At 46.2% G+C, this 27,673-nt stretch overlaps 1 protein-coding gene across 4 annotated transcripts in view; it reads left to right on the top strand.

The window, feature by feature from the left end:
- The window catches only part of LOC146823047 (uncharacterized), a 230,421-nt gene that overhangs the window by 99,657 nt on the left and 103,091 nt on the right, over positions 1 to 27,673 (top strand). The window lies entirely within an intron of this gene.

Raw genomic sequence — 27,673 nt, 5'->3', positions numbered from 1 at the left:
GCATTGCTTCGGGGCTGGGCAGCCATCTAGGAGATGTTGAGAACAGACGCGTCTAGTCTACTGCAAAGACTTGGCTCCACATCAGTCTTTTGGAGCTGAGAGCCATTCGCTTGGTATTGAAAGCTTTCCTGCCATCCATCAAAGAGAAGCTGGTCAAGGTGTTCACGGACAACACCACTACCATGTGGTACAGAACAAGCAATGCTGAATATTGTCGTGCATCCTGTGGCAGGAGGATCTGCACCTCTGAACATTGCTGAAATGTCGGGAGAGTTTTGCTGGTCATGCAGCACCTAGCCCGATCTCTAAATTCAGCCGTCATTACCTCTCAGACAGCGAATGGTGTCTGCATCCGAAGGTGGCTCAAGGTCTTTTTCAAGACTGAAAAGAACCTTGGCTAGATCTATTCACCACCAACAAGAACTTGCAATGTGAGTAATTCTGTGAGCTGGAGTCCCCAAATCGCTTCTCGCTCAGAGACTCATTCCGACTAGAAAGGAAAACATGCTCCTATATGGCTTTCTGCCGATTCATCTCCCTTCAAAGTTCTGAAAAAGAACAAAACCGATTGGGTCCAAGTCATCTTGGTGACTCCGGATTGTGAGAGGAGACTCTGGTATCCAGAACTTTTGAGCATATGCATCTGTCTCTGATCAAGCTGCACTTTTGACTAGATCTGCTGTTGCAGCATGCGGCATCCCAACCTGCGCACACTCCACTTTCATGCTTGGAGATTGAGCAACAACATTTGAGGGTCTTTCACCTTTCTCCCGAAGTCTGTGATGTCATCTTGGCAGCCAGGCATCCATCAACAAAAACTGTACATGCCTGTGTTGGGAAATGTTTGTGGCTGGGAGCACTGAGGGGCACATTGATGCACTGTCTGCACCCCTGGCTAAAGTGTTGTCTGTTTTGTCCTTAGCCTGGTAAGGTCTTGCTCTGGGCACAGTTAAGGGGTATCATTTTGCCATCTCAGCACCTCACCTCTCCAAGGAGAAAGAGAGACTCAACCGCCTGGACCCTAAAAGCGCACTGTCATTCTATATTGATTGTACCAAATAACGCCCGGTGGATGATCCATTATTAGTAGGGTTCACAGGCACGAAGAAGGTGAAGGCAGTGCAGAAATAGACCATCTCCAGATGGAGTGTACTCTGCATTAAGATCTGTTATGCGTCAGCCAAGAAATAACTCCCTAAGGGTTTGTGGGCTAGTTTCACAGGAGCCAAGCTACGTCAACTGTGTTAGCTCATTGAGTCCCTTTCCTGAATATCTGTCAGGCTGCTGCATGGGTATCCTTGCACAGGTTTATCAAACACTACTGCCTTGACAGTCTGGTCCATTGTGATGGGCACTTTGATTGTTCAGTCCTCCAGGACTTTTTGGTCTGAGCCAGTTCGCAGGCCCACTTCAGGGTAGGTATTGCTTTGGTATCTATTCTAAGGTAAGGAAGTTGTAGCTTGAAGTCTCTATCAGATGAACAAATTACTTACCTTTTGTAAAGCCTTATTTGGTAGAGTCTCTATTTATCCGCAGATTTCTTACCAATTCTCCCATCATCCCTGTTCTGCGAACTGGAATTTTCTGACCAAATTGGTTCTTATAGATCCTTAGAATCTGCACATTGGTCAATCATCCCTCTACCGTGGCTTCATGCTTCTAGCACGGAAATAGTCATGTAAGAAACCTACGTCAGCGCACTGGAGTGGTACCTATATAGGCACTGTACACATCACATCCAGTGCGGATGGCTCCTACGATGCCGAGCTGTACGACACCTACTACCCGCATGCAGTGGCATTGCCCCAAATGTTCTAGATCCAGTCTGACACCTGGCGAGTATTCCAAGCTAAGGAATATGAAGCTACATAGTCTCTACCAGATAAGGCACTTCCGAAGGTAAGTAACTTGTTTATTTATATAGCACCTCATGATTTTGATGTTTCTCTAATGTCGTAAGAATATATCCCAGTTTGATGGTACTTAATATATTGACCACTCAACAAAGAACCCTAAGTTGGTCTTGCTGGGATTTGAACCTGTGACATGCAATTCGCACCAAATGCTAACTGCGCTGGCAGCTTCCAAGAGCCGACACAGATTTGTCATACGTATTGTTGCTGTAACTAGCTCCATGTTCCCAACAATTGCCATTCACCTCCTTAGACCAAAGATACTTATGTCTCTGCCACATTCTCCTGATTGGGATCCTCGTTATAAAAAATGCATACTTGGTGTAAACTTTGAATGATAAACTCCTTTTATAGGCTCTAGACACTTTTCAAAATCAAGATTCATTGACTGTCACTATATTAAAGTCTGACCTTCGCTTTCTACAGTAGCAAACGCCATGCTAAGGCCATCTTTGAGGGACTCTTAATTATTTTGATGTCAGTAACAACAGTTCTCAGCCCATCGGAGTTATGAGACCCTTGGTGTTGCAAAGAACGTTTATTTTCACACTTTCTAAAGGGACCCTCAGGGTCCCACTTGTAATGGCAAGATTTTCCCCACCCCATAATTACCTATACCTCTGAGCTACTTGTAATGAGAGACTAAATCGCTTGCATTGCACGTATTAGGTGCTTTGGAGGTGTGAATCGAGACCTAAAAGTTATTTGAAAGGGAGAGTCTCCCATATCCTCTTACCTTTGGTAAAATTGTTAAAACCTGGTGTGTATTCATCAGTTTTATTGGAGAGTTATAATTTTAAATTCACCATTTAACACAACTTTTCCTAAAACACCCTTTTAGGTGAACACCCAAACCCACTTGTAAATGTTCCACTATTTTTGCCAGTGTTGCTGCCTTAATTTACCTTAAATTTGCCATTTGTCACTCCATTCTGCAGACTTTCCTTGAATAAGAACCTCCATAATCCCTATAAGTCTGCCTTTAAAACCCATGCAGGTTGACCATTTTACTCCTTTCTAATATTGCCTCCCGTTTCAGCGTACTTTATTGGTCATCTGTCACATGTTATGTGTCAAGAACCCTACAAACCTCCCTTCAACACATGCATTCCTTTGCAAGAAACCTACAACCCCATTCAATATTCTCTTTGACTCCTGTATAGTTTGACCAGTGTTAGTTTCCCAGAGCATTTCAAATGCACGATTTCGCACAGCATTTGCTATAATGTCCTTTGGGGTGAACCTCAAAATCGACAGATTTTTTGGTATTGCTTCCAAGTTTTCTATCTCTGTGATTTAAAATTCACAATTAGCCCCAGAATTTCTGTATAAAATAATCACCCTACCTCTGAAACACTTTTTAAATCCTATCCACTATTGTCCAGTTTTGTTCTTCCACTGTACTTGAAAAACATAATAATATGCAACTAGTTCCTCTGTTGGGAAACCACATACCCCAAACTCTGTGTCATAAAACATAAGATACATTTACAGACTACGGGCTTGAAGTACGAAATTTTTGTTCTCAAAAAGTGGTTGCAAATTGCGCACGGACTTTTTGCGAATGGAAAGGAATTTTGCAAATGGACCTACATACTGACAGGTCAGTTCACAAAATTCCGAATCGTAGTGGATCGCAATCTAACCTGCTTCATGAATATTCAAGAGGTAGGTCACAAAGTGCAATTCAATATGATTGTATGGCTGGGGTCAGCAGACCACCATGTTTGTGATTGCATTTCAGTGAAGTACTTTTTTTTTCTTTTTAAATAAATGCAGTCTGGTTTCCATTTAGGAAATAGATGTGTATCTTAGAAAAAACATGTATTTTTCATTTAATAGTGCTCCCTGGACCACTCCCAACCCTTTTTCCTTTTTTTACATACACAAGGGGGAGGAAATCCCAGGTTACACCTTCCCCTTTGTGAATTGATTGCGACCCAAAGTCAAAGTCAAAGTTTGCTTTATTCGGTTAAGATTTTAAAACCATCAAAGCACAGAACAGTAATTCATTGTACAGGTAAATGCAATTAAAAAAAAATAAAAAAATTTTAACACAAAAAATAAATACTATACAATTTGGCACTAAGTACAATAAAAGTATGTCTTTCAATTAGTTCAACCATGTTACAATCTATAAAATCATTTCTCCTTCAAAATTCCATCTTCAACAGTTTGTTAAACACAATACACATAGGAAAATGAGGGGAATTACTAAATGGGCTGAACCCTATTTCTACATCTTATGGCACCTACGATGAAGCTAGCAACCCCAAAACAAATCAAAGGGGACTCCAACATTTGTAGATAGGCCAACGCAGGCCTCACTTGCTCAAATTGACAATTCTTAACAATCGGAAGAATATATTTTTTACGCTGAGAAGAGTAAAATTCACAAAAAAATAACATGTGCAACGTATTTTGTTCAGAAATGTTGTCACAAGGACAAGGCCCCAAAGTTCCCTCTTTGAAAAAGCCTTTGGGGTAGGCCAAAAGCCAAGGAAGCATGCCATGTTTAACCCTCATCAGCAAAAACAGATGGAATGGTTTGTTAATATAGGTTAAGTAAGGCTGAATCTCACCACCTAAACTTAGCATGACAAACCTCCAAACTGTCGGCTTCCCCAACTCATCTCCTTCCCTCGACAACATCGCTCTAGTCAAAAATTGGGTCTTAAGGGTCTTGATTTTCTCTTTACTCAGCGCACAAGGACTGTTAAACAATTCAAGACAGCCAAGTGACTTCAGATTGTTTTTAATATAGCTAATCCATGGGATAGACATAGCTTCATCTAGGGACAAACAATCTTGAATAATTTGTTGGTTTAGATTTGGTGACTTCTGCGCCCAAACTCTAAACCAGCCTAATAGCGGGGCCACAGATATTTGTTCAGTAAGATATCCCACCCCCAGATCCTCGTGTATGTTAAAAGTTGGAGCAGAAGGGGGAAGAGACAACAGTTTCCGAAAAAAAGTATTTTCTACAGTTTGAATGTCAGGTGAGGCCTTATAACCCCAAACCTCACTACCATATAGGGCCCTGGGAATACACTTAGCTCTATACATTTTCATAAGAGCAGGAAGCGGTTTACACCCCAAACGCTTTGCAAAGCCCAACAGCGCTCCTGTTGCTCTAGCAAGGTTATTCTTTTTCTGGGCACGTTGCATGACCCAAGATCTTCTATCATCAAATGCAATCCCTAAATATGGGAAGGTGTGCACTTTCGTTAATTCCTGCCCATTACAGAAAAGTTTAACCCTTTTCGCCCTCCCCGTACCTATTGACATCGAATGTGATTTTTTAAAATGTATTAATAAGTCTAAAGAGACCATAAAATCATAAAATCCATTTAAAAGAGCTTGTAAACCTCTCGCGGTTCTTGCCAACAAAACAGTGTCATCCGCATATAGTAAAGCAGGGATCATTTTTGAGCCGGCTTTGGGAATATCTTTACTAACCGAGGTTAAAACCACGCCCAAATTATTAATGTAAAGCGAGAAAAGTAGGGGGGCAAGAATGCACCCCTGTCTTACCCCACGCTTTACCTGCCAAGCATCTGTCTGACTCCCATCTTCACTATAGCGGACGACTGCGGTAGTATCCTCGTGGATAACAGCCAAAAAAGAAATCAATACTGGATCAAGCCCCAGAACGGCTAATAAGGCCCATAATTTTTGCCGATTTACAAGATCGAAAGCAGTGGACAAATCCATAAAAGCTAGATGAAGGTCCCCCTGCTTAGCGACCGTGTATTTCCCAATAATGAGATGTAAATTAAGGCATTGACCTACAGTACCCTTTCCTTGTCTAAACCCATATTGTAGGTCAGAGATTATAGATTTCTCCTCCAACCAGACTGTTAAACGGGCAAGGACAACTTTACCCATTACTTTCATGGCAGAATCCAAGAGAGAAATAGGCCGGTAACAAGCCGGATCTTCTCTTGAACCTTTTTTAAATAGAGGGACAATAACAGCTTTGCCCCAAGATTTAGGAGCACCGGCCTCAGATGCAGCGTTAAAAACACGAGTTAAAAGTTTTGCCCAAAACCTTGGATCAGCCCTATAAAGGTCCGCGGGAACTCCATCCGGTCCTGGGGCTTTACCTTTTGCCATTGACTCAATGGCCTCCAGGACTTCTTCCTCCTTAAAAAGGATTCTAGAGGCTAATATACTATCCGCATAGTTTACTGGATTAAATTCTTGAATATCCGAGTAAAGACCACTAAAATGAGCCACCCAACTATCTGGCGGGATGAGACACTCTTTGTTAGTATTCTCCAGTTCATCAAAGAGAGGACTATTAATCACCTTCCAGAACTGGCTACTATTTTTCTGGATACTTGCATCTGACAAATCATCCAATGCCTTATTTCTTAACTGAGTCTTCCTGTCCTTTATTGCTTTTTCATAACATCTTCTTGTCTCTGCTATCTTACTAGGGTTTTTACCGGATTCTTTCAGTGCCGATAAGAGAGCAAAGTGAGCACTAGAACAAGCATGGTCAAACCAATTTTTAAATTTCTTGGGCCTTGGTCTCCCATGGCTGGTAAGATTCCCCACAACTTGTTTAGTTATTCTATCAAAGGAAGAATAACCCTCGATTACGCCACTACCGAAAGACACAGACTAAAATCCTCTTTATTACTTTCGTATAAGTTTTCAAGGAAATCGGCCGGGGAAATAACATCCCATCTCAGTCGTCTTCCCTGACAAGTAGTCTCTAAATTTGTGTTGGAGATCAAAGGCAAGGGAACATCATTCCTCAAGGCCTTAACTTTGATTTCCACAGTAAGAGGATTGTGGTCACTTAAGGCATTTTGCGTAACGCAAAAAGTGCCCAGTAAGTTCATCAGAAGGCGAGATACGAAGATATAGTCAATCGTACTACCACGGCCTTGACCCGTAAACGTAGGGACAGGAACCAACAAGTTTTGAACAGGCATGTGTAAATGATAAGCCGATACCATACTCTCTAAATATATCCCACCCTTAGAATGTTCAAAGTGGATAGCCTCTTGTGGGCAAAAATCGTGATAATTATTTCCAAAACAATTAAGATGACATACATGAATATTAAAATCGCCAAAAAGTAAAAGCAAATAAGGTTTAACGTTAATTGCATCGTACTCGTCCAAAAAAGTGAACAGTGCTTTAAGATGCTCTAACTCATCAAGTCTAGTAAATGAGTTATAAAAATTAACCACCAATAATGATGGCAAGTTAACACCTTCCATTTTCACCGCTAAAATGTGAGGAGAATTGGTCACTAACAGCTCCATGCTATATAATAACTTTAGACTGAATAGTAACAAAAGACCCCCTCGTGGTCTCCCCATAACAGAAGGCACAGCGTATTTGATAAAAGACTGATACCCATCCAGGTAGTAAGGATCTGTGGCCTCCCATGTTTCTTGCAGAGCAATTATGTGATAAGTGGAAAGAAAAGCCCTCCAGTTTTGATCACCTCTTTTAGAGCGAAGACCAGCAATATTCCATGACAAAGCAGTAATTATATCTATTGCTGGAGTGCCTCCTACACACCCTCGCTCTTGTGTTATACAATTTTCCAGATTAAATGAAAGAGGTAGTGGATCAACTTCTACTCCATAATTAGGCAACTCAACACCCAAATTATCAAAATTAATGATAGGAGCTGTTCCGCTCCCAACTGCAGAAACTTCCTCAGGGCACCTCTGCGAGGCTCTTATGTCGTGCTCCATCTGTAGAGATAAAGTTTTATCTATTGAAGCACTAAAATTGACAATATTATCCACAGCAGGTATCCTGGGAGGTAAAGACCCAAAGGAGTTAGAAAAAACTGCACTGGATACATCATTATGGGTGGAAACTCTATCGACCCTGAGTCAGTCATTAACGTCTAAAGTGCTAAGGACTTCATATCTATTACTTAATAGCAATGTTTTACTTGCAGGGACGTGCTGAAAGGTATGCTCTCTCATTCCGGCAGGCCCCAAAAACAGAGGTGGGTAAAAAAAGCCCAATGGGAGAACATTAACGTAGTCCTGTTGAATTCTGATAGACCCTGCTTGTCTCAAAATGTGGTCTACTATATCGGGGGAACTAAAATTCACAACGACACAATCACTCTTCAGTGTCTTATTGGATTTCCCGACCCAAGGAACCCTTCTCTCCATTTTAAAACAATCAAAGAGGTGACTCTCCAAGACTGTCTTACCAGCCAAATAGTGGAGGGCTTTATTTTTTAGGGAGGACCAATGCTTTTCCTTGCCATCACAAATTTTCGGGACATTGGCCAGAATAACCGTATATGGGCAGGCCTCTGGTGGCAAATTTAAAGGGCGATCCTTGCGTGTAAGCTCCCCCCGAGAACTTAGTCTTTCAGTATGACCCCTCGACCCGGGGCTAACAACACCGTTTATTCCCCGAGCAGGTGGTAAGGGGTTTATAGGGCCAGCAACAGGAGTCGACATAGACTCAACCAGTTCAGACACTCTAGATGTAACTGCACTTAGGGGGTGAAGATCAGATGGGTTAGGCCTTAACACCGGTGCACTCTGACCCGCTATATGACGTTCAATAAGAATGAGTCTATCGTCAATCTTACTAAGTCTATCCATGACTGGCGATATAATCGCTCTCAATCGCTCGTCCATCAGCTTAATCAAATCAACCGATATGTCCCTCATAGTAGCTACATCCCCTTGAGCCATATGCTCAGAAAGCCCATTTCCCTTATCAGGAGTTGCCTCAACCACTACACTACCTTCCGGTTGAGCCATCCCCTGACCAGGATCTTTGTTCCTAGGTTGTTTAGCTTGTTGGCGGCTTCCTTTGGGGGCATGAGTAGCTTTTCTCTTACCCTTGGGTACTTTAACAGGAGCAACAGAAGGGATCTTTAACTGCCTAGTGCGTAAGGCTGGGGGGGAAAGAGAGGGACTAGAGACGTTCATCGAAAATGGAGCACTGGGAGGACAGGACTCTAAAGCAGGCCCAGAAGAGATAGAATGGGTAGCCTGTGACGAAACAACTGAATTGAGCTGGGTAAAAGGCTCTAATGACAACCTTCTTTCCACTATTTCAATTTCTTTTGACACAGCATTTTCAGCTTTTTTCAAATAAGCATCTAGGGTCCCTGACCCCCCCGCTATAGAGCCCTTGTTGTAGTTTTTCGCCATAGCGTATTCTAAAACAGAAACCTCAATACGTACGTACAACAGCTTTCAAAACATGACAGTCCTTAACAGTGCAAACCTCAAGAATCAACCAGGTGTTAGAACGAACAGTCTCAGAGAACGTCTAGTGCCGGTTAGAGGGGTGGCCCAGCCCAGCCTTGTACAGCCCCGGACGGCCACAGACGGCCCGCCCTTTGCCCGGGCTTAGCCCGGCGCCGACAGCGCGCGTCCCGCGACGCGGAGGGAGCCTCCTTCTCTTAAGCGCCTCCGGGCGCGAAGATTCTGAACAGCTGAGGAGCGCTCAGCCCTCTGGGAGCTGTAGTCTCCCCCTGCGATGGCTGCGCGATCTGAAACAGCGGCTGCAGGGGAGACACACAGTATCAGGGACCCAGGGGCGATATGGTAGGTAGGAGTGAGATGCTCGTGAATCCTTCCAGGCAGGGCAGCGTCTGAATAGTAACCCGCTCCACCGAGGGAGCCTCCTTCTCTTAAGCGCCTTCGGGCGCGAAGATTCTGAACAGCTGAGGAGCGCTCAGCCCTCTGGGAGCTGTAGTCTCCCCCTGCGATGGCTGCGCGATGTCAAACAGCGGCTGCAGGGGAGACACACAGTATCAGGGACCCAGGGGCGATATGGTAGGTAGGAGTGAGATGCTTGTGAATCCTTCCAGGCAGGGCAGCGTCTGAATAGTAACCCGCTCCACCGAGGGAGCCTCCTTCTCTTAAGCGCCTCCTGGCGCGAAGATTCTGAACAGCTGAGGAGCGCTCAGCCCTCTGGGAGCTGTAGTCTCCCCCTGCGATGGCTGCGCGATGTCAAACAGCGGCTGCAGAGGAGACACACAGTATCAGGGACCCAGGGGCGATATGGTAGGTAGGAGTGAGATGCTCGTGAATCCTTCCAGGCAGGGCAGCGTCTGAATAGTAACCCGAATTCGGGAGTCCTAACTTTTCAGTGATTTGGGACCGGATTTCAGTCGCAAAATATCGCTACATTGCATGACGATTAGCTGTTTATAAGGGATGACCTAAACACGTCTCTTCTAATCAGCGAGTCTAATTAGGTCTCGCCTGCGCAACGCGCATGCGCTGCATAGGAGGGCCTATAGTCGTCGTTTTGCACTTTTTCAAGCACTGCACTCGTGCTTGTGGCGGCATCCACCTTGCGGGAGCACGCAGCGGCGCGTCACAAGCACGAGTGCAGTACTTGAAAAAGTGAAGACTGCGCGCATGCGCACACCACTCCCGGGCTTGATAAGATAAGAGTTAAATGTGTTTTATCAGGTGCGTTGTAATCCTTACCCGATGTGCTGTCTCTCTATCTTAATTGAATTACTTTAAAATGAAATCAGTTAATATAAATTAGCAATGACGAGCACTCTCACTGACTGACTCCGTCTGGATCACTTAGTCTCACTGACTGACTGATTCACTCACTCTCACTGACAGACTCTCACTCACAGACGCTCACTGACACTCTCTCACTCTCTCACTGAGTGACTCTCTGAAATCAGTTAATATAAATTAGCAATGACGAGCACTCTCACTGACTGACTCCATCTGGCTCACTTAGTCTCACTGACTGACTGATTCACTCACTCTCACTGACAGACTCTCACTCACAGACGCTCACTGACACTCTCTCACTCTCTCACTGAGTGACTCTCACTGACTGACTCACTCACTCTCACTGACTGATTCACTATCACTGACAGACTCTCACTGTCAGACTCTCCCACTCACTCACTGACTGACTCTCCCACTCACTCACTGACTGACTTTCCCACTCACTGACTGACTCACTCACCCTCACTGACTGACTGACTGACTCACTCTCACTGACTGACTCACTCACTCACTGTCACTGACTGACTCACTCTCACTGACTAACTGACTCACTCTCACTGACTGACTCACTCACTCTCACTGATTGACTGACTCACTCACTCTCACTGTCTGACACATTCTCACTGACTCACTCTCACTGACTCACTCTCGCTGACAGACTGACTCACTCTCACTGACTGACTCACTCTCACTGACACTCACTGACAGTCTCTCACTGACTGACTCTCCACTCACTCTCACTCACTGACTGACTGACTCACTCTCACTGACTCACTCTCACTGACTGATTCTCCCACTCTCTTAATAACTGACTCTCAAAAATCTCTCACTGACTGACTGACTGACTCACTCTCACTGACAGACTCTCACTGACTGACTCTCCCACTCCCTCTCGCTCACTGACTGACTGACTGACTGACTCACTCACTCTCACTGACTCACTCTCACTCACTGACTCTCCCACTCTCTTAATAACTGACTCTCAAAAATCTCTCTCACTAACTCACTCACTCCCTCTCACTGACAGACTCTCACTGACAGACTGACTTATTCTCACTGATAGACTCTCACTGACAGACTCTCCCACTCTCTCTCACTCACTGACTCTCCCACTCTCACTGACTCTCCCACTCTCTCACTCACTGACTGACTCACTCATTCTCACTGACTGACTCAGTCACTCTCACTGACTCTCTCTCACTGACTAACTGACTCTCTCTCACTGACTGACAGAATCTTTCTCACTGACTCACAGAATCTCTCTCACTGACTGACTCTCCCTCGCTGACTCACTGACTGAAAGACCTTCACTGACAGACTCTCCCACTCTCTCTCAGTGACTCACTCACTCTCACTGACAGACTCTCACTGACTCTCTCACTCTCTCTCACTGACTCACCCACTCTCTCTCAGTGACTGACTGACTCACTCACACTCACTGACAGATGATCACTGACCGACTCTCCCACTCACTCACTCTCACTCACTGACTGACTCTCCCACTCACTCCCACTCACTGACTGGCTGACTCCCACTCACTGACTGACTCACTCACTCTCACTGACTGACTCACTCAGTCTCACTGACTGACCCAGACTCTCTCACTGACTCACTCTCACTGACTCACTCTCACTGACACTCCCACTCTCTCACTGACTGACTGCCTCACTCTCTCTCACCGACAGACTATCACTGACTGACTCACTCTCACTGACACTCTCTCACTGACTGACTCTCCCACTCTCTCACTGACTGACTCTCACTCACTCTCACTGACTCACTCTCACTCTGACTGACTGACTCACTGACTGACAGACTCTCCCACTCTCTCCCAGACTCATGCTCACTGACTGACAGACTCACTCTCACTGACTCACTCACTCTCACTGACTCACTCACTCTTACTGACTCACTCACTGACTCACTCACTCTCACTGACAAACTCTCACTGACTCTCACTCACTGACTGACCCACTCTCTCTCACTGACTGACCCACTCTCTCTCACTGACTGACTCACTCTCTCTCACTGACCCACTCTCTCTCACTGACTGACTCACTCTCTCTCACTGACTGACTGACCCACTCACTCTCACTGACAGACACTCACTGACTGACAGACTCTCACTGACACTCTCCCACTCTCTCTCACTCACTAACTGACTCCCACTCTCTCTCTCACTGACTCACTGACTGACTGACTCACTCACTGACTCACACACTCTCACTCACTGACTCACTCACTGACTCTCACTGACAAACGCTCACTGACTTTCCCTCTCTCTCACTGACTCTCACTGATAGACTCTCACTGACAGACTCTCCCACACTCACTCACTCACTGACTGACTCAGTCTCTCTGACTGACTGACTCAGTCTCACTGACTGACTGACTCACTCTCACTGACTCACTCAGTCTCACTGTCTGACTCACTCTCACAGACTGACTCACTCTCACTGTCTGACTCATTCTCACTGACTGACTCACTCTCACTGACTGACTCACTCTCACTGACTGACCCACTCACTCTCACTGACACTCTTTCACTCTCTCACTGACTGACTCTCACTGACTGACTCTCCCACTCTCTCTCACTCACTGACTCATTCACACTCACTGACTGACTCACACATTCTCACTCACTCACTGACTGACTGACTCTCACTGACTGACTGACTCTCACTGACTGACTCACTCTCACTGACTGACTCACTCTCACTGACTGACTCACTCTCACTGACTGACTCACTCTCACTGACTGACCCACTCTCACTGACTGACCCACTCACTCTCACTGACAGACACTCTCACTGACTGACTCTCCCACTCTCTCACTGACTGTCCCACTCTCTCACTGACTGACTCTCTCTCACTGACTGACTCTCCCACTCTCTCTCACTGACTGACTCACACACTCTCACTGACTGACTGACAGACTCACTCACTCTCACTTACTGACTGACTCTCACTCACTGACTCACTCACTGACTCTCACTCACTGACTGCCTCACTCACTGGCTGACTCACTCTCACTGACTGACTCTCACTGACTGACTCACTCACTATCCCTGACTGACTCTCACTAACAGACTCTCACTGACTCACGATCACTGACAGACTCTCACTGATACTCTTTCACTCTCTCACTGATTGACTCTCACTGACTGACTCTCCCTCTCTCACTCACTGACTGACTCACACATTCTCACTGACTGACTGACTCACTCTCTGACTCTCACTGACAGACTCTCACTGACTCTCCCCCTCTCTCACTGACAGACTGACTCACTCTCACTGATAGACTCTCACTGACAGACTCTCCCACTCTCTCTCACTGACTGACTCTCCCACTCTCTCTCACTGACTGACTCACACACTCTCACTGAGTGACTGACAGACTCACTCTCACTTACTAGCTGACTCTCACTCACTGACTGACTCACTCTCACTGACTGACTCACTCTCACTGACAGACTCTCTCACTGACTGACTCTCTCACTGACTGACTCTCTCACTGACTGACTCACTCTCACTGACTGACTCACTCTCACTGACTGACTCACTCTCACTGACTGACTCACTCTCACTGACTGACTCACTCTCACTGACTGACTCACTCTCACTGACTGACTCACTCTCACTGACAGACTCTCTCACTGACTGACTCTCTCACTGACTGACTCTCTCACTGACTGACAGACTCTCACTGACAGACTCTCCCACTCTGACGGACTCACTCTCACTGACTGACCCACTCACTCTCACTGACAGACACTCTCACTGACTGACTCTCCCACTCTCTCACTGACTGACAGACTCTCACTGACAGACTCTCCCCTCTCTCTCTCACTCACTGACTGACTCACTCACTCTCTCTCACTGACACTCACTCTCACTTACTGACTGACTCTCACTGACAGACTCTCCCACTCTGACTGACTCACTCTCACTGACTGACCCACTCACTCTCACTGACAGACACTCTCACTGACTGACTCTCCCACTCTCTCACTGACTGACTCTCTCTCACTGACTGACTCTCCCACTCTCTCTCACTGACTGACTCACACACTCTCACTGACTGACTGACAGACTCACTCACTCTCACTTACTGACTGACTCTCACTCACTGACTGCCTCACTCACTGGCTGACTCACTCTCACTGACTGACTCACTCTCACTGACAGACTCTCTCACTGATTGACTCTCACTGACTGACTCACTCACTCTCCCTGACTGACTCTCACTAACAGACTCACTGACTCACGATCACTGACAGACTCTCACTGATACTCTTTCACTGATTGACTCTCACTAACTGACTCTCCCACTCTCTCTCTCTCTCACTCACTGACTCACTCACACTCACTGACCGACTCACACATTCTCACTGACTGACTGACTCACTCTCTGACTCTCACTGACAGACTCTCACTGACTCTCCCCCTCTCTCACTGACAGACTCTCACTGACAGACTGACTCACTCTCACTGACAGACTCTCACTGACTCTCCCCCTCTCTCACTGACAGACTCTCACTGACAGACTCTCCCACTCTCTCTCACTGACTGACTCTCCCACTCTCTCTCACTGACTGACTCTCCCACTCTCTCTCACTGACTGACTCTCCCACTCTCTCTCACTGACTGACTCACACACTCTCATTGACTATCTGACAGACTCACTCTCACTTACTAACTGACTCTCACTCACTGACTGACTCTCACTCACTGACTGACTCACTCTCACTGACAGACTCTCTCACTGACTGACTCTCTCACTGACTGACAGACTCTCACTGACAGACTCTCCCACTCTGACTGACTCACTCTCACTGACTGACCCACTCACTCTCACTGACAGACACTCTCACTGACTGACTCTCCCACTCTCTCATCGACTGACAGACTCTCACTGACAGACTCTCCCCCTCTCTCTCTCACTCACTGACTGACTGACTCACTCTCTCTCACTGACACTCACTCTCACTTACTGACTGACTCTCACTGACTCACTCACTCTCACTGACTCACTCACTCACTCTCACTGACTCACTCACTCTCACTGACTCACTCACTCTCACTGACTCACTCACTCTCACTGGCTCACTGACCCACTCACTCTCACTGACTGACACTCTCCCACTCTCTCCCACTCACTGACTGACTCACTCTCACTGACTGACAGACTCACTCTCACTGACTGACTCACTCTCACTGACTCACTCACTCTCAGTGACAAACTCTCACTGACTCTCACTCACTGACTGACCCACTCTCTCTCACTGACTCACTCTCTCACTGACTGACCCACTCACTCTCACTGACAGACACTCACTGACTGACAGACTCTCACTGACACTCTCCCACTCTCTCTCTCACTGACTGACTCCCACTCTCTCTCACTGACTGACTCACTGACTGACTCACTCACGCACTGACTCACTCACGCACTGACTCACACACTCTCACTCACTATCACTGACTTTCCCCCTCTCTAACTGACTCTCACTGATAGCCTCTCACTGACAGACTCTCCCACTCTCTCTCACTCACTGACTGACTCACTCTCACTGACTGACTCACACACTCTCACTGACTGACTGACAGACTCACTCTCACTTACTGACTGACTCTCACTGACTGACTGACTCACTCTCACTGACTGACTCACTCTCACTGTCTGACTCACTCTCACTGACTCACTCTCACTGACACTCTTTTACTCTCTCACTGATTGACTCACTCACTCTCACTGACTGACTCTCACTAACAGACTCTCACTGACACTCTTTCACTCTCTCACTGATTGACTCTCACTGACTGACTCTCCCACTCTCTCTCTCACTGACTCACTCACACTCACTGACTGACTCACACATTCTCACTCACTGACTGACTCTCTCTTACTCACTGACTCTCACTGACAGACTCTCACTGACTCTCCCCCTCTCTTACTGACAGACTCTCACTGACAGACTGACTCACTCTCACTGATAGACTCTCACTGGCAGACTCTCCCACTCTCTCTCACTGACTGACTCTCCCACTCTCTCTCACTTACTGACTCTCCCACTCTCTCTCACTGCCTGACTCACACACTCTCTCTCACTGACTGACTCACACACTCTCACTGACTGACTGACAGACTCACTCTCACTTACTGACTGACTCTCACTCACTGACTCTCACTCACTGACTGACTCACTCTCACTGACTGACTCACTCTCACTGACAGACTCTCCCACTCTGACTGACTCACTCTCACTGACTGACCCACTCTCACTGACTGACCCACTCACTCTCACTGACAGACACTCTCACTGACTGACTCTCCCCCTCTCTCACTCACTGACTGACTCACTCACTCTCACTGACACTCACTCTCACTGACTGACTCTCACTAACAGACTCTCACTGACTGACTCACGATCACTGACAGACTCTGACTGACACTTTCACTCTCTCACTGATTGACTCTCACTGACTGACTCACACATTCTCACTCACTGACTGACTCACTCTCACTCACTGACAGACTCTCACTGACTCTCCCCCTCTCTCACTGACAGACTCTCACTGACAGACTGACTCATTCTCACTGATAGACTCTCACTGACAGACTCTCCCACTCTCTCTCACTGACTCTCCCACTCTCTCTCACAGACTCTCCCACTCTCTCTCATTGACTGACTCACACACTATCACAGACTCTCCCACTCTCTCTCACTGACTGACTCACACACTATCACTGACTGACTGACAGACTGACTCTCACTCACTGACTGACTCTCACTCACTGACTGACTCTCACTCACTGACTGACTCTCACTCACTGACTGACTCTCACTCACTGACTCACTCTCACTCACTGACTCACTCTCACTGACTGACTCACTCTCACTGACTGACTCACTCTCACTGACTGAATCACTCTCACTGACTGACTCACTCTCACTGACAGACTCTCCCACTCTGACTGACTCACTCTCACTGACTCACTCTCACTGACTCACTCACTCTCACTGACTCACTCACTCTCACTGACCCACTCACTCTCACTGACTGACTGACTCACTCTCACTGACTGACTGACTCACTCTCACTGACTGACTCATTCTCACTGACTCACTCTCAATGACAGACTCTCACTGACTCTCCCCCTCTCTCACTGACAGACTCACCGACAGACTGACTCACTCTCACTGACAGACTCTCGCACTCTCTCTCACTGACTGACTCTCCCACTCTCTCTCACTGACTCTCCCACTCTCTCTCACTGACTGACTCTCCCACTCTCTCTCTCTCTCTGACTGACAGACTCACTCTCACTGACTGACTCACTCTCACTGACTGACTCACTCTCACTGACTGACTCACTCTCACTGACACTCTCTCACTGACTGACTCTCCCACTCTCTCACTGACTGACAGACTCTCACTGACAGACTCTCCCACTCTGACTGACTCACTCTCACTGACTGACCCACTCACTCTCACTGACAGACTCTCCCCCTCTCTCACTCACTCTCACTCACTGACTGACTGACTGACTCACTCTCACTGACTGACAGACTCACTCTCACTCACTGACAGACTCACTCTCACTGACAGACTCACTCTCACTCACTGACTCACTCTCACTCACTGACTCACTCTCACTCACTGACTCACTCTCACTGACTGACTCACTCTCACTGACTGACTCACTCTCACTGACTCACTGACTCTCACTGACTCACTGACTCACTCACTCTCACTGACTCACTCACTCTCACTGACAAACAACTACAAACACAACAGTGGTGACTCACGGTTGCCCCCAGAAACTTTTGAGTGTGATACAATCTGAAACATGTGGGCACACACAGTCCAGGATTAGAAGGACAATCAGCACAGTGCATTCAACTCTTTCTCCGCATACCTCTTCGTAAACAGACTCTTCATCTCGTATAGAGATTAGTTTTTTGGGGTGCAGGAGGAATTAAATCGGGAAAGTGGTGATCTTTCAATCTATAATATACCATAGAAAATCCTTGCGTCTCTTGTGGAAAAATAAATGAAGAAATACACAGACAAAATCACACAGAGCAAACTGTGAGATAATCCCTTTCAAGACGTAAACCCTCACCCACTAAAGGTGGCATGCTTCATCATTTGGGATTCTCCTCTTGGTGGAAAAACCTAGTTCCCCCAAGGGCTACAACCCCCTCTCTGAGAGTGAGGAGCTCAACAATGTTTTTGGTATCTTCTCTAAAAGGATATTCTACATTAACCAGATGAGAGAAAATGGGATTGGATGAAGGCGCAGCGCAACAAAAAGTTTTTAAACGTATAGGGAGTGATTTAATACTAACTAGAGAGAGCAGTAATGTGCTTTATTTGTGTGTTCTCGCTGTCAGGATTAAAAACAGTGCACCTGCAGTATGGATTTAAACTGCATTTGTCAGTCGAAATGTGAGGTCCTCTTGCTAGGAGTGTACTGCCTAAAAACCAAACGGCCCTTGATCAGGACCAAAGACTCATCAACAGCTATTTCTTTCCCTGGAGTATAGATCTCTGAAAATCGATCTACAAAGTGATTAAGGACAGGCCGAATCGTAAAAAGACTGTAACAGTCACGGTGATCTCGTGGCAACGCCGAAACATTATCAACAAAATGCACCATCCGAAGAAAAAGTAAATACCGATCTCGACTCGATTACAGGAAATATGGCCGTTGCCATCAAGGGACTGGTAGACCAATATGAAGACAGGGATGGCTTCCTTATCAAGCCCATTGAACAGTTAAACCCAAAAACGTCTTCATTTCATCCAGATTTTTTGGAGTCCAGTCTACCGAGTAGCTCTGGGGCGGGGCCTAAGTCTAACACTATTGTCCCTCAAAAACTGTTCAGCATACAAATTAGTCTGCCCAACAATCTCCGCCCAAAATACATCATCCATAAATAACTGAAAAAACTGTATAGGCGAAACATTTTCACAACTCACTCTACACTCTGCATCACCACCAAAGGCAGGCAACACCAGCTGCACCATGTTTGTAACAACCCAGAGTCCAGCACTTCCAATGCGAAGTCTTGCAGCGCCAGGCTGCAATACAGATGCCTCTTACTGCACCATCAACACATCAGTGTCCTCCTCTAAAACAGGAACGTCATCCGCACTGAGAGTAGCTTCATTCGCACTGAGAGTAGCTTCATCATCAGATGATTCCTCTAGGACAGAAAACTCACTGCCAGAATCTTGCACTTCCTCCTCTGACTCAGATGCACTGTCAGTCTCATAATCATGGTCAGAGGAAGATTCAAAAAGAATACCAACCACCTGCTGAGCAGTAATCCTATGGCTAGCTATAATCCTTACTAATAAGAGTAACTTGACGAACAAGTCAACAACAACAAACACTTAGTAAATTAAGTAATAAAAAAAGTGCCTTTATCACAAAGGCCTATGTACTCCAAAACAATACCACTCACTTGCCAGAAAACCATAGACTCACCACCACCTACTCTGCACAGACGCAGCAAAAACCAACAATGCAATACACATCGTGCAAAAATCCAAAAACAATTTCACACTCAAAACATAAGCTAAATATGCTGCTATTATGACACCACAAAAAATGTATTAATGCATGACAATAATACTCAACTGGAGTAAACACAACAAAAAATGTTTTCTTACCAAACACCTGCAACTACGTAAACTGCAGATCAACCACTGCCGAAACAGCAAATGGGAATCAAAGCTTTGCACTACAACAAAAAGAAATAAAACATTACAATCACATATGCAAACAATGCACCACAATTTACCAGCCAAGCTGGGGGGCAGATGAGCCTAAAAATAAAGCTAAAACATGCACTGCCAAAAGGGGCCTCTCCCAAAAAACAACTTAGTGAAACCAACTTCCCCGGTGTCTAGTGGCTTCTGCCCTTCTTGGGTACAAAGGGGCTAAAGACATAGGCCTATCTGCTCCCAATTTGGGCAGAAACTGCCAAAATAATCACCCCAGTAATGGGTAGCCGCCCTTGCCCAAGGGGCCGCCCTCCAACATCTCCGAAATTGATCCATAAAGAAATACCTGGTGTCCAGTGGCTTCTGATCCCTTTGGGGGGCAGATGGGCCTAAACATATACTGCCGATACCCCCAAGGAGTGCAGAAATGGCCCAAAAAATCACCCCAATGAAGGGATGCGACCGTTCCCCAAGGGGCATCTCCCCAACATTGCCAAAACTGATTTAAAAAAAGAAATCCCTGGTGTCTAGTGGTTTCTGCCCACATTAGGGGCAGATGGGCCTAAAAACAAAAGGCCGATCTGCTTCCAAGGGATGCAGAAATGGGCAAAATAATCACCCCAGTAATGGGGAGCGACCCTTGCCCAAGAGTCCGCTCCCCAACATCGCCAAAATTGATTAATAAGTCCCTGGTGTCTAGTGGCTACTGCCCTCTTGGGCAGATGGGCCTAAAAACATAAGGCCTACCTGCCCCTAAGGGGGGGCAGAAACGGACAGAAATAATTACCCCAATAAAGTGGAACGACCCTAGCCCAAGAGGCCACTCCCTGACATTGCCAAATAAAATCCCTGGTGTCTAATGGCTTCTGCCTGGGCCTAAAAACATAAGGCTGATCTGCCCCCAAGGGGGGCATAAACGCAAGCATAATTACACCCATTAAGGGGAGCGACCCTTCCCCAAGGGGCCGCTCCCTGAAACACGAAATTGATCCCAAAAAAACAAACCCTTGTGTCTAGTTGACATTTCTGCTACAAAATTGCGCCCCTTCCGCAATCGTGCAGCAGGAATGCTCCTAAGAGACATCAGAGGAACATAAAACCCTTTCCTTTACCCCAAGGAGAAATTTACCTCATCTTCTTGGACGTCCTGGAAGCAAATGGCTTCCCGCGCGTCTGACTTCATCTAATGTCGTTGGCGCGCGCTGACGTCATTAGATGACGTGGCCGGGTGAGTGGCTGGAGGGGGCTGCACAAAGGGAGGCCCACGGGGAAGCGCCCTTGGGTGGGTGCTAGGAAGGCAGGGAGCCCTCCCATGCACATGCCTACCATGGCGTGTGGCGGCTCACAGCCGCCATACGGCCACAAGGGGCCAACATTCCACGTCAAGATGTGGCTATAGCCATGGAGTAGTGTGTTTTAATAATCAGTCATAATTGGAAGTGACATCAAGAGTTATGGACCAGAGATATGTGTGAGTACCAGCATGGTTCTGGTAATGTCCCAGTGTGAATATGGCTGTCAATAAGAAAAAACAACTTACAAAGAAATAGCATTATCCCCACCTATTACTTTGAGAACTGGAAATATCTGTCTCGGAATCAACTAAGAACAGCTTCCAACTGGACAGGTAAATCCAATCTTCATTTCTGTGCACCATGCTTCTCACCAATCGCCCCATAACATAACGCAAAACTTACAAACCAATAAAAGAAAATAGGCAGAGTCAGATAGCCCTCGCCTGTTGGATGTCATTAGGCCTTCTGCAGAATCTAATGCTCAAGGTGACTTTCAGTCACTGTCCAGAGGTTGGAGTGTTGCAGCTTCCCCAAATGCTGTGTTTGAGCCCATCGATGTGGATCTCGTGTGTTTTGGCATGCCTTGAGGGCTGTAGATTGAGGTCTTCTTCTGGCCCGGCATGGGAGCTGCCTTCAGCCCTCGAAAGCACCACCACTCCTTTAGTTCCTGGGGGTTGAGCTTACTGTCAGCAGAAGTCTGGCTGCTCCTCTACCCTCACCCATGTAGCATCTGGAGTATTGACCAAGAGAGTATTGCTGTTGAAAATAACTTTGAGTCTTGCCGGAAACAGACGCATATATCGTATTTGGATTGCGTTCATCTTTTGTTTAACCTCCAAAAATGTGCACCTTTGTTGTTGGACTTTTAGCGTATAGTCCCAGAAGAGCAGGACTTGAGTAGAATTGAACAGTAGCATATCCAGTTTTATAGAGGCCCTAAGAACATAATCTCTATCCACAAACTTGAATTTTTGGGAGATGATATGACGTGATGGGGCCTCAGGAGGAAGTCGGGGCTGATGATCTGTGAGTCTTCTCCACTGCAAAATAAGGATAAACTTCGTCTTTGGGTACCCAAGATTTCAGCCATTGTGAGATTAATTGCGTTGGAGATGTCTCCTCCATCCCATCTGTGATTCCCACAGTTCTAATGTTATTGCGGCAGGAGTGCCCCACTGCATCCTAATCTTTCAGTTGGTGCATTGGTTTCTACAAGCCAATGAGCAGTCTTCCATTTTCAATATGTGCCCTTCAGCCTATGTTAGTCTCTTCACAGTGTTATGGTGGTCCTGACGAATTTTGCTTATTTTGACCTGTAGAGACGATCTTGAGTCTTTGAGAATAGAGTTCCTTTAATGTAGTGAGGGGGCCTTCAACTGGCCTTTGATTTGTTAATATGTCAGTCAGCTCTGAAACTGTCCCCTGTCCCGCACCTTCAAAGTCGCTTATGTATGGGATGATCCCCAATCTGCGTCACCACGTCCTGTGGGACCTGAGTGAGTCTGTACCTTCAGTGACACAAATCTCCAATTCAAGGTTCAACCCTGGGCCTGTGCCTCTGTTGACCAAGATGTGGACCACCGGACCCGGTTTGTAAACCCTCCCAGTCAATCTCCAGCACATCCCTTATATGTACCCCTTCCACTTCGTCCCGCACTCACCGGCCTCTTCTGATGTCATTGAACAGCATACCAGTGAGACGGAAAAAGAGGGGAGGGTGAAAAGGCCTGCCTCTGGCCGGGCTGCCTCTCAGCTCCCCTGCTAGGCTTGGCTGCTGATTCCTCAAGGTGCTCTGGGCGCCAACAAAAGGTGGTTTCCAGCACTGGAGGGGCTGCTCCGGGGGTAGCCAACCCTGCCATCACAGCCTCCTCTGTCACAAAGCCCCCGCCAGGATCCGCAGGGGTCCTGGGATCACTGAAGTGCAGCGTTTGGCCTTAGCGAGGCTGCGCCTTTCAGACAGCAGGTCGTGGTTCCGGACCCTCAATCGTGCAGCTTAGTCGCAACTAGAGCCAAATTTTGGGCGGGGGGGGGGGGGCTATGAAAAAATCCGAGGGGGCCTAATTCTTCCAGCAATAGGCAGAGTGGAGATGCAGGGGCTCTAAGAAGGGGTGAAAAACACAACAAAGCCTCATTAACAAGCAAATGGTCTTTTAAAGACCTGTGAAGTGTGTTTGCCCGGGAAGCTGTCTCTACCCGCACTGCCACACATGACGGGGGGGGGGGGGCTGAAGCCCTTTGAGTCCAATGAGCGTTGCACGCCTGTTTCCGATCGCCTCCGGCTTTAGCAGGGCCGAACTGTGCTACCTGTCCGCTCTCCCCCATACTGCGCTGCAGTGTGGGCTGCAGGTGAGGGGCCACTTGTGCCCACCACATCATCGGTGTCCAGGCCTCACCTCCCTTCATGGTTGTTTCTGTGGACCGTTGCCGCCCCATCCGCTTCCAGATTTATGTTGGGTGGTTGCAGAGGTGTCGTGGATCACCATCATGTATTTAGCCAGTCGAGATTCTGCCTGGGCTGGAGGAGTATTGCAGGGTTGGATTGGGATTAAAAATCGGCCCGGGCACGCTAAAAAAAAGTGGCCCACATTTGCATAGTGCCTTTCCGCAAAACACAGCTTCGGTGATATTTTGTAAAAAAAAATAGGGGGGTGGGGAAATGCACGGATTAGTTTACACGGGGGATACACCTGCAAATAAGTAAGGCCACTTTTGCTCAGGCCCCCTGCCCCCGCTCAATATGCATATATTAATGGGCCGGCCCAACGAGAGAAAGGGAGCGACGCCTCTGCCATTGATAAAAAGGAGGTAATGGACTCCCATCTGCCTCCAGAAAGGCTACTCAGGCACCCACTGGGCCGCTGGCAGCATCAAACAATGCAGAAACTGACAAATCGGTCCCCCAGGCTGCTCAAAAAAAGCAACCCACAGCTGGAATTCGGATACCGGCCCCTCAGGCATTGCCCGAGTGCCCACGTTACTAATCCGACGTTGGATTGTCGGATTTATGGTAAGGTAGTGACAAAGCTCAGCAGAAAGCCGCCGCCATGCTCTGCTTTCGTAGCTATGCCCCCATCTAGGACGTTTCTTGGCCTGGAGTGTCAATCGTACTGTTTCATACAAATGATGTTCCTCTCTAGATTTTCAAATTTTATGTTGCAATATTCTTTTTTTGGTCTGGTCTACAAACAGCTTTATAATCCTGGATCATGTGTGCATACCTGCTTTTAAATAAGTGCACTGCAGTGCCAGGGCTGAAGACCAACAATCACGTTCACAATGCTTTTTTCTTTATATTTTTATCCTTTTTAGTTTTGAGCGTTTAAACTATGTCTTCAGGTTATAGTAATTTGGAGCAAATAGAACCTTTTATTTGAATCAATAAGAATAACACTTTCCTGTGATACACGCTAAAGCAAAACTGCGATTCTACACCTGTTCTAAGTACATCTGCCTTCTAGGAAGCACCCTTCCAATCCTAGTAAAGTTATATGTGCTGCTTGATTATTTAAATATAAAATAAATTATTCTAAGCACATGCCTTTTTCTTTTTACCTCATTTACATTTGAGGAATATGCTGGCAATGAACATTTTAAAAATGTAACCATTGCACCAGCTTGCTAAGGCCAAACTTATTGGCCTTTCCCTATGTTTTTATTAATTCGTTTTTCAAAAGCCTTAGTTTGCGAAATCTGCTCTTTTTTGTTCGTCTGCCTTCAAACCCATTTTGAGGTCTCCACTACAGATAGCTGCAGTTGTCTGTTGGCAAGAACAATTTTCTCTAATATATTACATATGCTCAGAGCGGGCTTAGGGCCGAACCTTGTTCACAATTGGATGGATTTGTTATTTGGCTCATTTTACTGCCCCTGATTCAGTGGCTTTCCTCCCTATTCTTATGTACAGCACAGGAGTATTTTTTTTACTTTAAATGCTCTCTGCTGGTGCATGTGTTTCCTTGCTGTCTCCCACGGTCATTCTCCTGCCCACTCTTTGTACTTCTCCCTGGCACCCTCCTCTTCCAGCCCGGTGCCAACAACCATCATGTTCCCCATGTTTTTTTAAAATTGTTTTACATTTTTTTGATTTACATTTTTCATGAAGGTCTGGATGCTGCAAAGTGCTGTCCGGGTACTCGCTCTTTCATAACCCCATCCCCTGTCCACGAAAACTCCCCATACCACATTAAAATACTTACATTTCTATATTTCATTTATTTTACACGGGCAGATCTGCTGAAAGTGCTTCTGGGCGGTCACTAACTTTGTATGTGTTATGCATTGTTTTATATTTACATTTTAATCATACAAAACTATTCTTCTGCACGCCTTACTATGCTTCATTTCTGTTTCTATAGCTGCAAAACTAATAACAAATGCCTGAACAAAAAAAATAATCAAGCCGTGAGCCACCCACAGGCATTCTTAGCCATTCCTTTGTAAAAATCTAAGCTTCTACCAACCCCTCTCGCTATTTTGCCAGCTCTATCCCAGCAAATTCTTCTGCCCATGATATAGGTTACTTTATCCTCATAATTATTAACCCTGGGCGTAGTTCGCGAAGTAGCACTACACGAAGCTACGCAAAGTGCACTTCGCAAGCTACGCGTAGCACTTCACGAACTACGTAGTACCCTGTTCGCACTGTGCAAGATGTCGTTTTCAATGATTGCACAGTGCGGACAAGCAACCGGCACTGTGCAATCATTGAAAACGGCATCTTGCACAGTGCGAGCTGTAGTTTTCTGCCGCTCGAGTAGATTTTTACTCGAGCGGCAGCTTTCTCAACGCGGACTGGTAGTTTCTCATCGCGAGCGGTCGCGAGCATACGCAACCACTCGCAATGAGAAACCTGACCTCCTCGCGTTGAGAATCTCGCCGGGAGGTTTATTTTCCATGCTCGCGATCGCCAACTTGATGTTGCTGATCGCGAACGAGGAAAAAGTCTCACCGGGATGTCATTTTGCTTGCTCGCGGTCGCCAACTTGACATTGAGGGCCGCGAGCAAGCAAAAAATGACCGCTGCACTACGCAACACTACGCTACGCGTGTTTGCACTGTGCTAGGTGCAATTCGCGTAGTGCGAAGTAGCGCAAACTTCGCAAACTACGCGAGCGTAGCGTAGTGCTTTGCCCAGGCTTAATAATTATGAACTCCTCCTTAGAAGAGAAGGCAGACTTCCCACTACACTAAAATCTGGTCCTACTCTTGATGCGAAAGCTAACTTAGATCTTATAGACTTTCAGATCTTAATAGATTCTAAAATTATTTTCTTCAGAAAAATCTAAGGAAAAAATGTCCTGTTACATTTTCAACCCATTTGCATGCCATCCACTGTAAATTGTATACAATACTGTACGAATATTGGCCAAAGGTGACGACTGCCTCTTTGTAGCCCTCGATTTATCAGCAACATTTCATATGATTGAGTTTCAAACTCTACTCGCTATACTTCTCTGGAATGAGGCTTGACGGCTTGGTCCTGCAATGATTTTCCTACTCCATCACATTAACATGTCAATTTGTAACCTTTAAACCTACCATACGTCCAGCTGATTTTAGACAGAGGTGCAGTTTCTGGTTTTTCATAACTAAATGGTGGCAGTGAGATGCTCGCCTCTCTCCCCAAGTGTCCCCTCGGCCCTATCCAAACTATTCTCCATGCAGCAGCACAACTTATCAACTTATGTACAGAGAAATCTCAGAATGCCACCCCCATCCTGAGAGCCCATCATGGATTACCCATTGAAGCCAGAGTTAACTTCAAAGTATGATGCTAGCATTGGATGTGACTGAATCCCGTCAGAGTTGTTTTCACACAAGATAGGCTACGTGGGCTTTGTAAATCCGATTTGTAATGCTTACCACATCTAATGTTCCACTATCCAGTCATGAATAGGTGACTCATTTCTCGTTTCACCTTTTATTTCAAAAATAGTAATGTAACAAACTTTGGGTGGCACCACTAACAAACTTATACAATACAACTGCATGAATAAATATGTTGATATCTTCATTTGTTGTAATAAAATAGTTTGGCTGCAGAGGAACCAGGTTTAATAGTACATCTCTAAGGCACAAACATCGACCTATAAAAATGTTGACTGTAGAATATAGACTACCATATACTAAAGTATAGATTAACTATTCTTAACCCTGCATCTATATACCTTAAACATATATATGCTAAGATGTGAAGCACAGATGGATGGATAACTAGCAACTTCGA

Source organism: Triturus cristatus, chromosome 5_2 (genome assembly GCF_964204655.1).
Source record: "Triturus cristatus chromosome 5_2, aTriCri1.1, whole genome shotgun sequence".
Lineage (NCBI taxonomy): Eukaryota > Metazoa > Chordata > Amphibia > Caudata > Salamandridae > Triturus > Triturus cristatus.
The sequence above is the reverse complement of the archived record's forward strand: the minus strand, read 5'-3'. Positions and strand labels throughout refer to the sequence as shown.